General features: G+C 42.0%; 1 pseudogene; it reads right to left on the bottom strand.

Annotated features, from left to right (window-relative positions):
* Positions 1-2,905: 2,905 nt before the first annotated feature.
* Positions 2,906-3,032, bottom strand: LOC125467082 (U4 spliceosomal RNA; annotated as a pseudogene).
* Positions 3,033-12,137: the final 9,105 nt, after the last annotated feature.

A 12,137-nucleotide genomic window follows, 5' to 3' on the forward strand; every position in this document is an offset into this window, starting at 1 on the left:
ACTGAGAACACCGTATGCTCTTTCTACTGCTCCCTCCACCTGTCCTGCTACTTCCAGTGACCCAACTCACTCTGCTCCTGCACTCCCTTCAGTGTTGTACCCTACATTTGACACTGACAGGAAGAACATTGAAAGACAAAAAGTGTATCACCTCACACTTCCCTGCAATGAGCCTGATCAGCCACCTCCACTAACTTGTCAATGGCATTTTGGAGTCCTACACTGTTCTCACAGTTTACAATTCCTCCCAAGTTTCATTCTCAGAGATGAGGGAGAGGTGGTGGGGTGGGGAAGTTTCCTAGGGTCCTAGTGACCACATCACTTAGGTCTCTTTACTCCAATTGGGATGAAGTAGTTCAGTCTGCTACAGGTCAGGGAGTGACTTGTGTTGACTGAGCATACCCCTGAGTGCTTGGTGTTTCTCCAGTCAAGTCAGAGACCGAACATTGCTTTGTCATTGAGATCTCATTCCACATGTGCTTATTATAATCTCATTGGGAGGGCTGAGGAGCTAATGGGATGGGGAATGCTCTTTCTGGGTTTAATCATTGTACTCTGCACAACACTGAATGGAAATGGTGTCTGAGGGCTCCATATCAATTTCACCAATAAATTAAAGTAAACAGTTGACGAAGACTTGCGTTAACAATTTAAGGGTTTAAGTTTCCCCGAGTATGGTTTTATACTGCACTGGCTTAAGTTTTAATTGAGGACGATTCGGCTTAAGAAGCGAGTTCATAAATCACCAAATATAATGCACTTGTACTAACGTGTCAAAGCTGAATAAAGGAAATAAAACTCAACATTGTCAGGTAAACTGTAGAACATGAACATGGAAGTCACTTCCACTAGAGCACAGCATTTAACTCATGCAATTGCTTTTAGCGGAGCAGAATGTGTCTTTTTGCAACTGGAGACAAGAATTGCACCAGCAAAATGGTACATCAGGAATCAATCAAACCAGTTTAATCCTCAGAAGTGGTGTCACCAACTCTTCACACATATAGTCCCACAACATGCCCATGTGATTGCTAGTAAAACTATTTTCATCATCTCCTTTTTAATCACAGATACAAAGGAACATGAGTAGGCTATTTAGCCCTTTGAGCGTGCCATCATTCACGACCATTAGAATTAATCATCCAATTCATTACCCAAAACCAACTTTCACTCCATACCCTTTGATCCCTTTAGACCCAATAATTGGATCTAACTCCTTTTTGAAAGCATTTATGTACTGGCCTCAACTGCTTTCTGTTACAGAGCATTCCACAGAAACATCACTCTTTGGGTGAAAAAAAATCTCTTCATCTCAGTTCTAAATGCCCTACCCGTGTCCTTAAACTGTGACCCCTCTGTCTGTAATCAGAAAAAAAATCCTTCCTATGTTTATCCTGTCCTGTTAAAATTTAACAGGTTTCTATGGGAGTCTCTCTCATTATTCTCAACTCCAGTAGCATAGTGGAGTCTCACTTCGTACGTCAGTCTTACCATCCCAGGAACCAGTTAGGTAAACTTGTATTGCACTTTCACCATTTCAAGAATATATTATTCTTCTTCAGAGGAGGAACTGCACACAACACTCCATGTGATCTCAGCGAGGCCTTGCACAGCCGCTGCAAGATATGCCCGCTCCTGTATTCAATCCTCTCGCAACGAAGGCCAACATTTCCATTTTTACCACCTGCTGCACATGCATGTTTACTTTCAGTGATTTCTACACAAGGACACCCAGATCTTGTTGCACCTCGCCCTTTTCCAATCTATCACCATTCAGATAATGCCTGTCTGCCAGCCAGTTCTCTACCCATGACATCCAATTCCAAGTGCTTTAATTTTCAATTCTAATCTCTTATGGGAGACCTTATTGAACGTCTTCTGAAAATCCAAGTAAAACACATCCACTGGCCCTTTATCAACTTAAATGTCCAACTGATCTGCCTTTTGTAAAGCCATGCTGACAATCTTGTTACTTTTTTGCTACCAATTTTTTTATAAATGGACTCAACATTTTCTCTATTGCAGATATCAGGCTTTATTCCCCAATCTAATTTAACTAGTTTCTGATTTTAATACCTTCCCCAGCACTACCGTTATAGTTAGGAGATTTATACACAAGTTACATTATCATTTTTTTCCTCTTGGTGTTTCTAAATTCTGCTCATAGAGATTAAACTTCACCAGAGCCAATATCCTTCCGTACTATGGCATTGAATCTCTAACTAGTAATGCGAACCCACCTCTTTTTCCTCTTTGCCTGTTCTTCCTAAAATCTGGATTTTTGATTTCCATCCTGGTCACCATGTAAAGGCATTTCTCCTTAAACCCTATCAGATCCATTTGTATCTATTTGAGAAACTAATTCATCCAATTTACAAATACTTTGTGCGCTCATTACCAAGGCCTTAAATCTTGTCTTTCTGCTATTTTTAGTCCTGTTCATGTTAATTTGCACTGTGGCTTGAATTCTCTGCCAATCACTTCTCATTTTTCTCCATTTGATCAATATAGATTTCCATTTCCCTGCCATGTTAGTTTAAACCCTCTCCAAACACACTAGCAAAAACTCCCCCTCGGGTGTCAGTCCTGGCCCTCCCTAGATATAGCTCATCCTGTATATACTGGTCCCACCAGCCTAGAACTGGTCACAATACCCTAGAAATCTGCAACCCTGCTCCTTCCACTACGTCTCCAGCTATGTAGTCATCAGATATATCCTGCTATTACTATTTTGACTAGCATATAGTAAACAAATTTAGGGTGTGGGTCAAGTGCCAGCACATTGAGTTGGAAGAGATAGATACTTGATGACAGTTGCATGCACAATAGACCTCTTTTTATGCTGTGAATACTATATAACATGATTTTAAAGTCAAATTTGATTCATTTTTACACATGAAAGCAGTCTCTGCAAAGACTATCAAGAATTGCCATTGACAACTATATATCAAGTCATTATAGTGAGACATCAGGAAAAGTTTTCAATAAGCAACAGTTATGCCTTGGCTACAATACTGTCACTGAACAAAGCTGTGTGCAAATCTTTTCAAATCACTTTCTCAACTTTCCATCTGTGGTTTGGTTTCTTAGATTCTCATGTAATTTTCTGCTCCTTTTCCTTCCCTACTTCTCTTCAGTGACTGAAGGGTTCAGAGACTTGAATGTATTAGGATGTATTATGATTTCAACATGGCCCCTCAGCTTAGATCCTCAATTAATATAAACATGAAAGTCATTATTTGAGCAATATTAAACTTGGATTCTAGTCCCTATAGACAGCAACTAATCATTGCTACTGCAACTCAGCCCAAATTAATCATTACTTCAATAACTCAAAGGTCTGTTCACTGTTAACTGTTTGGAAAATTAGCTTATTTTCAATGTAAGTACATGACCACAAGGGCCATTTTCCCCTCCAAATTATTCACAAAGTTTATGAAAGTAACATTCCAAAACATTTGACATTGAAGTTTATAAACAAAAAGCAATATACTTTTCTCTATACAGTATATTCCACTCTGAAGTGCCTCAATACATTCACAAACTTTTTAATACTTACAACATACATTTTACACCAAGCTTGAAGATTTTATCAAATTAGCCCTACAGCCTCCCTAAACAAGCATATCACACTGTCACTCAAGGTTTCAGAAAGGGCTGTGAGTTGAGCATGCTCATTAATGTTAGAATATACCATTAAGATTAGAGCATACCACTCAAATTGCAGTGAGCTACACAGATAGCAGTGTCAAATTCAGGTTGAGTATATCATCCACATCAGAACATACCATTCAGTTTGGAGCATACTATTCAGATTGGAATGTGCCATTCAATTTGGAGTTTACCCATCAAATTGAGTATGCCATTCCAACAGGAGTATACCATTCAGACTGGAATATACCCTTAAGGTTGAAGTATAGCATTTAGATTCAGTATGCCATTGAAACTGGAGTATACCATTCAAGTTAGATGTGTCTTGACTCAATAACTGACATAACATATGGGTAAATTCAAAAGCTGCAGTCAAAGTACAAAACAGAGAGTTCTAAGGTGATTTTAATCCATGTTTCTACAACAGTAACTGAGCTTCAGGATTATTAGTCCATAAGTGACATTACCAGTAAACCACAATCCCTATGCTCAGTGAAGGATTCTCTTTTACCCATGGGTTTCCCACCTGCCGCAAATTTAATTGATTAATGGATTTGCTTTATCTAGAGGGCAATCCTGCAGAACAAGGCCACCTTCAACGTGTATCAGAGATAATGGGAACTGCAGATGCTGGAGAATTCCAACATAATAAAATGTGAGGCTGGATGAACACAGCAGGCCAAGCAGCATCTCAGGAGCACAAATCCTCTCTGATGAAGGGTCTAGGCCCGAAACGTCAGCTTTTGTGCTCCTGAGATGCTGCTTGGCCTGCTGTGTTCATCCAGCCTCACATTTTATCACCTTCAAAGTGTATTAAGAGTAGGTAAGGCTGAATGAGGGGCTAACAGAGATTACTGGTGATTAGGAGAGGAGGACTGATGAAAAGGTTATCTTATCCAAGGCCAAGATACTTGTCAAGAAGACTCAGTCATGAGGAGGGGTTTTCTTGCTGTACCTAAAGAAATGACATGTGTACTTCATGGTCCACAAGCAATGCTATAAAGGCTTATGGATTCAATCATCCTCCTGCAGTTAAAAAAAGGTATTAAAATGAAGATGCATAAGTTTAAAATATTCAAATGCTAACCCCACAAAACCAAACTGACCACCCATCATCCTGGTTTTGTTAAAACCAGAGTAGGAAGTCTGCACCCAGAGCGGGAGATTTACAGTGTGAGGTGGCTTGGTTTCTTTTTCAGAGTACTGGCTGCAAACCTCCTTTTTTGGAGTTGTGGGTCCCCTCCTCAAGTGGTATTTCAGTTTTCAAATTCTATTGTGATTCAGTTGACAATGCAGCTGTTTTGATAATTGACACTTGAAAAACACAGGAGAAAGAATTTGAATTTATATATCATGCACAATTTCAGAATATCAAATACATTTTAGCCAATCATTTTCACTGTCATGTACTTGTTATGTTGCCAAGTGTATAATCAATCAGCGCTGTGTGAGATTCCATGACCAACAATAGAAGCATAAAGAGACAGTAGGAACTGCTGACGCTGGAGAATCTGAGATAACAAGGTGTAGAGCTGGATGAACACAGCAGGTCAAGCAGCATCAGAGGAGCAGCAAAGCTGATGTTTCGGGGTCTGAAGAAGGGTCTCAACCCAAAATGTCAGCTTTCCTGCTCCTCTGATGCTGCTTGGTCTGCTGTGTTCATCCAGCTTCACCCTGTGTTATCTATAATAGAAGCATAAACCTGTATTACATGATTATACCTTAGAGTTTAAAAAACATTTATTCCTTTGTGGGACACGGGCAACACTGGTTAGCCCAGTATTTATTGTCCATCCCTAGTTGCCCTTGAGAAGGTTGTGGTGAGCTGCCTTCTTGAAGCATTGCAGTCCATGTGCAGTGGGTTGACCCATAATGCCGTTGGGGTGGGAATCACCAGCAACATTGAAGAAACAGCAATATATTTCCAAGTTGGGAAGGTGAGAGGTTTGGAGTCAAACTTGCAGATGGTGGTGTTCCCGTTGGGCACAGGATGTGCGACCTCTTGACGCAAGTAAAAATGAGCCAAGCTGAGACTGTACATTAATGACAGAAGATTTAAATTTGTTGAAAATTCAATAAGCCCAATGTCCCAGAGTTGCTGCTGCATTTAGCTTTGGTGTGCTCAACAGAGGATGAATGTGAGTTTAATGAATTCTGACTGATAAGATGAAAGCCAACATTATGGGGGTTGTTCATGATCTATTTAGCATGGATACTGCTTAATCAACATCTGACCAAACTGATAAAATGTTGCATTGAACATTGCTTACAGTCATGACACAGAATGGATCGATTCAATTGTAAAATGGAAATCCCAGTGATTATCCACAATGGCAAAATGGCCACCACACATGCATAGACACAGCCTGTGATGTCAGGAGGCTGCTTCAGGGAAGATGCACATGTATCAAAGGTGTCATTTTGTTCCATGTTCAAGGACATCAGCATTAGAGCGTTTGCACATAGTGAGGGCACTAGAAGGTGGGCTGGCCAGTATTTGGGACCCCAGCAGGAGCAGGGAACCTACGCCAGGCAATTAAACATCTGGAGAACTTGTGTAAAAGCACAGTACCTGCAGCGCCATCTTTGAGACTGGCTGCTTTCCATCACTTGCCAAAAACAATAACTTCCTCTTCATTTTCTGAAGAAGGGCCTAGGCCTAAAGCATCAGCTTTCCTGCTCCTCTGACGCTGCTTGGCCCGCTGTGTTCATCCAGCTTTACGCTTTGTTACTTCACTTCCTCTTTGTGTGTTTGGTCTCTTTGTGCCACCTACAGGCAGTGTTTATACAAATCACGGGCAATGGAAACATCATGCCCTCATTTGACAGTGGTAATGGTAGTGTCCCTACCCCATGGAGTAGGAGGACTTGGTTTATGTCCCATCTAATCTAAAAGTGTGCAATAAATCTCTCAACAGGTTGATTAGAAAAGCAAATTAAATTTAAAAATTACAATAAGGGGTATTCTTCCAAACTATGGAAGGCTCAGTACATTGTGATGTGTTGCAAAATTGGACAACCCATCTGGCTCAGATTTTAGACCTTAATGGCTGACATTCATATCCTTTACCATGCTGAAAGAAAACAATACATAAAATGTAGGCAGATCAAGGAAACAGAGAGGCCTGCTTTGGAAAAAAAACTGACAGGGATCTTTTATTTTTCACAGGCAGGCAGGAGAGGAGAGCTTTGCAGCTGCAAATAATTTTTGTGTCACAATAATGCCACAAACAAGCATCCCAGTTTATGTTTGTAACCAAGTCACTCGCTGATGAATTAAGTCACTGTAGCCACATGTCGAGAGGGGTAGAAGAATTGCCAAACATTTTTTATAAGGGAACGGACTCAGGAGGGGTTTCCAGGAGCTCTCAGCGCTTGCGTGATTGACTGATTGGGCCAAATAATAAGACCTTTTTTTTAATTATTTTGTCCAACTTCTTGCAACCTCCAGGGGCTGTAAGCAGAGAAAAAACATGATCAATTTTTCACAGAGACGTGTAATTGCTGTGCTACTGAATGTGAACGTCTATCTGCAGGTGCTGCTCTGGCAGTTTGATGGACTGGTTGACTCAACAGGTCATTAACCCTTTGCCCTCGCTGCGATAAGATCTTTATTGGTGTTTGTGACACACAGATACAGTGTCTCTTTCTATATTACCCGACACTGGTCAAATCTTATTGTATCATTGGCAACAGTTGAGCATTGTTAGAGAGGTTTGACTGGGTTTTCCTTTAACGATTGTCATTGCCGGGTTCAGTGGATTTGCAAACAGCCCCAGGCAATTACAAAGTTGAGGAAGTGATGGACTAGCAGTCTTGCCACTGAACAAGTAATCCAGATTAATATTCTGGGGACTTTGGTTCGAAATTCATGGAGGTGGAATTTGAACATAATAAAGCTCTAGGATTAACAGTCCAATGAAACTGTTGCGGATCCTCAGGAAAATTCCTTTCTGGTTCACTAATGTCCTTCAGGGAATGTCACCGCCAGCCTTACCAAGTCTAGCTGACATGAGACTCCAGGCCCACGGCAATGTGGTTGACATGTAGCTAGTAACAAGTTCTTTCTGTTTGATTCTGTCCTCTGGATAATTAGGGATGGACAATAAATTCTGGCGAAATCAGTGATGCCCACATCCCGGGAATAATGATTTTTAAATTTCTGACTATTCCAGCAGGCAATCTGTTGACTGCACCATGAGCTTGTCCCACTTTTCTTCGTGATTCCTCAGAACACAAAAGATGCCATGCCGTCCATTGAAACTCAGCCTCTGGTATACTCTAGTACCCTTACTTGGAGAATTTTCTACTTGAGGATTTAATTTACGATGAACAGTGATCACATCATTCATATGATCAATATCCCTTTCTCACTTGTGCTCTAATTCTTTGGTAAATCTGCATTCCTGCCAGGAAAAGTCTAAAATGAACAAACGACACCACTCTCAGGGCCTGGTGATGCAACGGACATGCTCACTTGGTAGTAACGTCACCATGGTTCCAGAGGACAATAGGACTGCTCTCCCATTAGAGAGAGGCAAACTGGTAGCAGTTTAACCTGAGGGTCACCATGCCTCAGGGTGAGGGAAGAGGTTGTGAGGGAGAATGCTTCATGGTAACCTCAGCCAGGCTGAGGTTTGAACCCACGCTAATGGTGTCACTCTACATCACAAGCCAGTCATCCCGCCAACAGGTTTAAGTAATCCCTAATTAGTACATAACTAGAGTATTGTTGAGAAAAAGACACATCTTGTCGAAGCTTTTCATCTTGCACACATTGCGACAATTCACAAGAATAGCAATTTAAGCAGAAATCTAACATATATGCTGTGTTTGAAGAGAAAACTTCTTGGTGCGTTGTTGAATTTTGATTGGTTGAGGCAATGCCATGGAGAATGCACCCAGATTATTCTAATTGACAGTTAACTGCTAAGGTTTGATTAGATTTCCAACCACGCAGGCAGATTCTGATTGGTCATGACATTGTCACTTACTTTTGGTGAGCTGAAACGGGCACAGTACGTGTAACAATTTCTTTCTGTTTGCAAAGACCATGGACCTGTGAATTCATGTACACAGTTTCTGGAACATGCAAGTTCACTGTATTGTGAGCTGACGTGATAAACCTACTTTGCTTGTCAATGTATTTCTCTGCATACTCGAGGTTATCCAACAAGTGTCGCCCAGTTGCCTTCATGACAGACTGGTACAAAAGGTGAAGCCACATGTTATCAGGGGTGAGCTGGCAAGATGGATACAGAACTGGCTTAGTCATAGGGACCAGAGGGTAGCAGCTAAAGAATGCTTTTGGGACTGGAGGCTTAGGGTGACCTCATAGAAGTTTATAAAATTGTGAATGGCATGGATTGAGTGGAAAGTATGAAGGTTTTTCCCAGGGTGGAGGGCTTAGTTACCAGGGGCACTGGTGAGAGGAGGGGCAAGTTTTAAAGAAATATGTGAAGGAAATTTTTCACACAAAGGGTCATGGGTGCCTAGAACGTGCTGGCAGAGGAGGTGATGGAAGCAGATACAATAGCAGCATTCAATAAACATCTGGATGAATACATGAATAGAAGGGAATAGAGAGATATAGATCCTGTAAGTGACGACAGTTTCAATATAGAAATGTGTTGGCGCAAGCTTGGAGGGTGAAGGGCCTGTATCTGTGTGTATTGTTTTTTGTTTCTTAATGTATGGAGTTGCGAGCACAGGGTTGCCACTTAAAATGGCCTACGGCTTTTCAAAACCTGCCTAGCATTTCTTAGTCCAGACTAAATTGTTGTTTTTCTGTATTAGATCTGCCAATGGTGCAGCTGCAGCGCTGATGTTTAAGACAAACTGTCAATAGAGCACGCGTCCCCAACAGACTTGTGATTTCCCGTTTCATTGTGGGAATGGGGAACTGTTACTGGTTCATACTTTAAAACCCAGGGTGGTACTTTTCCTTGATGCACTTGTGTCCTAAGTAGGTCATTTGGGCCTTAGCAAATTTACCTTTTTGACTTTGACAACAAGGTCAATAGTTGTATTTTCTGGAAGAGTTGCTCTGAAGAGGTGTTGCTGTACACTAGGAGATTGTCTATTCTATAAACAAGGCACTGTCTGGTACCCCAGCCTTTGAAAGGTGGCTAGGACATTTCTAAGTCTGAATGGCTTGATTCAATACTGGTGTAGCCTGTCCAGAGTTCTGAAGGAAGAGATTTCCTTTGTTCAGACAGTTAAGGGAAGCAGCCAGTTACCCTTGGGTAAACCTATCTTTGCAGTGCAGGCTGCTTTATTTACTCTATCTACACAATCTTCCAGCCAGATTGTCAATTTAGAGTCAGTTCTGGACCCTGCATTCACCTTTCAGTAGCCAGAACTTTGGAACCATCCAGATTGGTTATGAGCACAACTGGGGAGCTCTAGCAATGGTGGTTAGGCACCATGAGTTGCTGTTGAGCTGATCCCCTCATGAGGCTGAGCTAGCATTTTTGGAACGAGCCAAATGGAGATGTTTCCTTATCGGAGAGGCTGCTCCCACATCCACATCATGTCGAGCATGATGGTAGGGCAGCCTAGCTTGTCTCTGAAAAAGCCCTTAAAAGTGATGGACAACCTCATAAGGTCTGTTTGCTGTCCTGCACCTAGTAGGTGAATGAGGCCTCAAACACATCTCCATCTCCATTCCTACCCTCATTATCCAGGTCAGTGGCAATAAGACTAGCCTGTTCCATTCTCAATGGGTGGTTTGCTCTATTGCTTTGACATGACACAGCCTTTGCTGTTTTTCCCTCAAATATGGGGTCTCAACTGGATAGTTTATTTCCCTGAATCTCTTTGCCAATCTAAGCAGGTCATTGAACTGGACTTTTAAGGGCTCACCTGTTAGTCATAGGATCGCCAGCTCAGGTTTGGTTTTTGGCCATCGTGCCTTTTGTTTCATCACCGTCTGGAAAATTTTCAAGTGTACTTGATAACCTAACATGGAGGTCTCTAGATATTTTGTAATCACCCTGTTCAGTGACATTATTACACAGTTCTGGAGAAGGTGGGACTGGAACCTGGGCCTTCTGGCTCAGAGGTAAGGACATTAATACTACCACAAGAGAACAACCCCCCCTCCCGCCAAACCCCCACCTTCTCCTCTTAAAAACCTTGCCTTCATTAGTTTCGGAGACTGCGCGTATCCAATGGGGCAAGCTCAAAGAACTCATTGGGTGAGTGTCTGATGGTGAGCAGGTGAGAATCTATCCCAGTCTCGAGGGGAATTTACTGCGGTCTGCCCTGATTGTTGTTTTTACGGTCTGCTCGTGCCATTCTTATGTCCCTGTGACTGAGAATGACACACTGAACACTTTTGCTGGACCATGAGTAGGTGACCCCTGACCTCCTGAAATGTTTTGGACATGAAATTTGAGTTTTCATCCAAAGCGATCTTAATGGAAATCCCACAACAGGTGAAGAATTGGGTCAATTTCCTACATCTGTGTTGGTGGGTATGGCTCTTGGGGAGATAGCCTCTGGGAATTGAAGAGGCATGTCCATAATGGCAATGGTGTGATGATAGTGTCCTTTCCCACATAGCTCACAAACATTTTACTGAATTCTTCCCCAAAATCCAGTACAGTAGTCACGATTGCAGGTCTGACAGTGAGTTGAGGCTTTCCCAGCTTTGGCATAACTTTATCCATATCCCAATAGGGTCATGGCCAGTAAGAATTCTGCTTAATACAAGCTTGAGCTCTGAGTATACCAGCCTGTCCAGCTAGAGGAATTAAACATTTTTTTACTATTCATTTTTGGGATGTGGACGTTACTGGCTGCCAGCATTTATTGTCAGCATTTAAGTTACCCTTAGCAATGTGGAGGTGAACTGCCATCTTGAATTGCTGCATTCCACCTGCTGTGGGGTTGACACACAATACTATTAGGAACGGAATTCCAGGATTTTGACCCAGTGATAGTGAAGGAATGGTGATACATTTCCAAGTGAGGATGGTGAGTGACTTGGAGGGGAACTTGGAGGTGGTGACTTTCCCATGTATCTGCTGCGTTTGTCCTTCTAGATGGAAGTGGTTGTGTGTTTGGAAGGTGCGGTGTGAGGATCTTTGGTGAATTTCTGCAGTACATCTTGTAGATAGTACACACTGCTGCTACTGAGCATCGGTGCTGGAGGGAGCGAATGCTCATGGATACAAGCCAACCAAGTGGGCTGCTTTCATGAGTTTGAAGAAATTTCTACCCAGGTGGTACAACTACCCACTGGTCACTTCCACTCCTCATATGCAGGTCTTGCAGGGGTGTTTGTGGAGACCTCCATTTCTTCCTCAGCATCTCATTTTTAATGTAGTGGCATTCAGGAAGTGCTTCCAACACAGCTTCTGTGTGAGCAGTCTGAGCTTGTGTTGTTAACAAGTGGTCAATATGTTGGACTGCTGACTAAGGAAATCCTTAGGATCTTGTGGGCTTCCAAAAAGAAGTTTTCGATAATCAGCCTGGAGGCT

Source organism: Stegostoma tigrinum, chromosome 32, assembly GCF_030684315.1.
Source record: "Stegostoma tigrinum isolate sSteTig4 chromosome 32, sSteTig4.hap1, whole genome shotgun sequence".
NCBI lineage: Eukaryota > Metazoa > Chordata > Chondrichthyes > Orectolobiformes > Stegostomatidae > Stegostoma > Stegostoma tigrinum.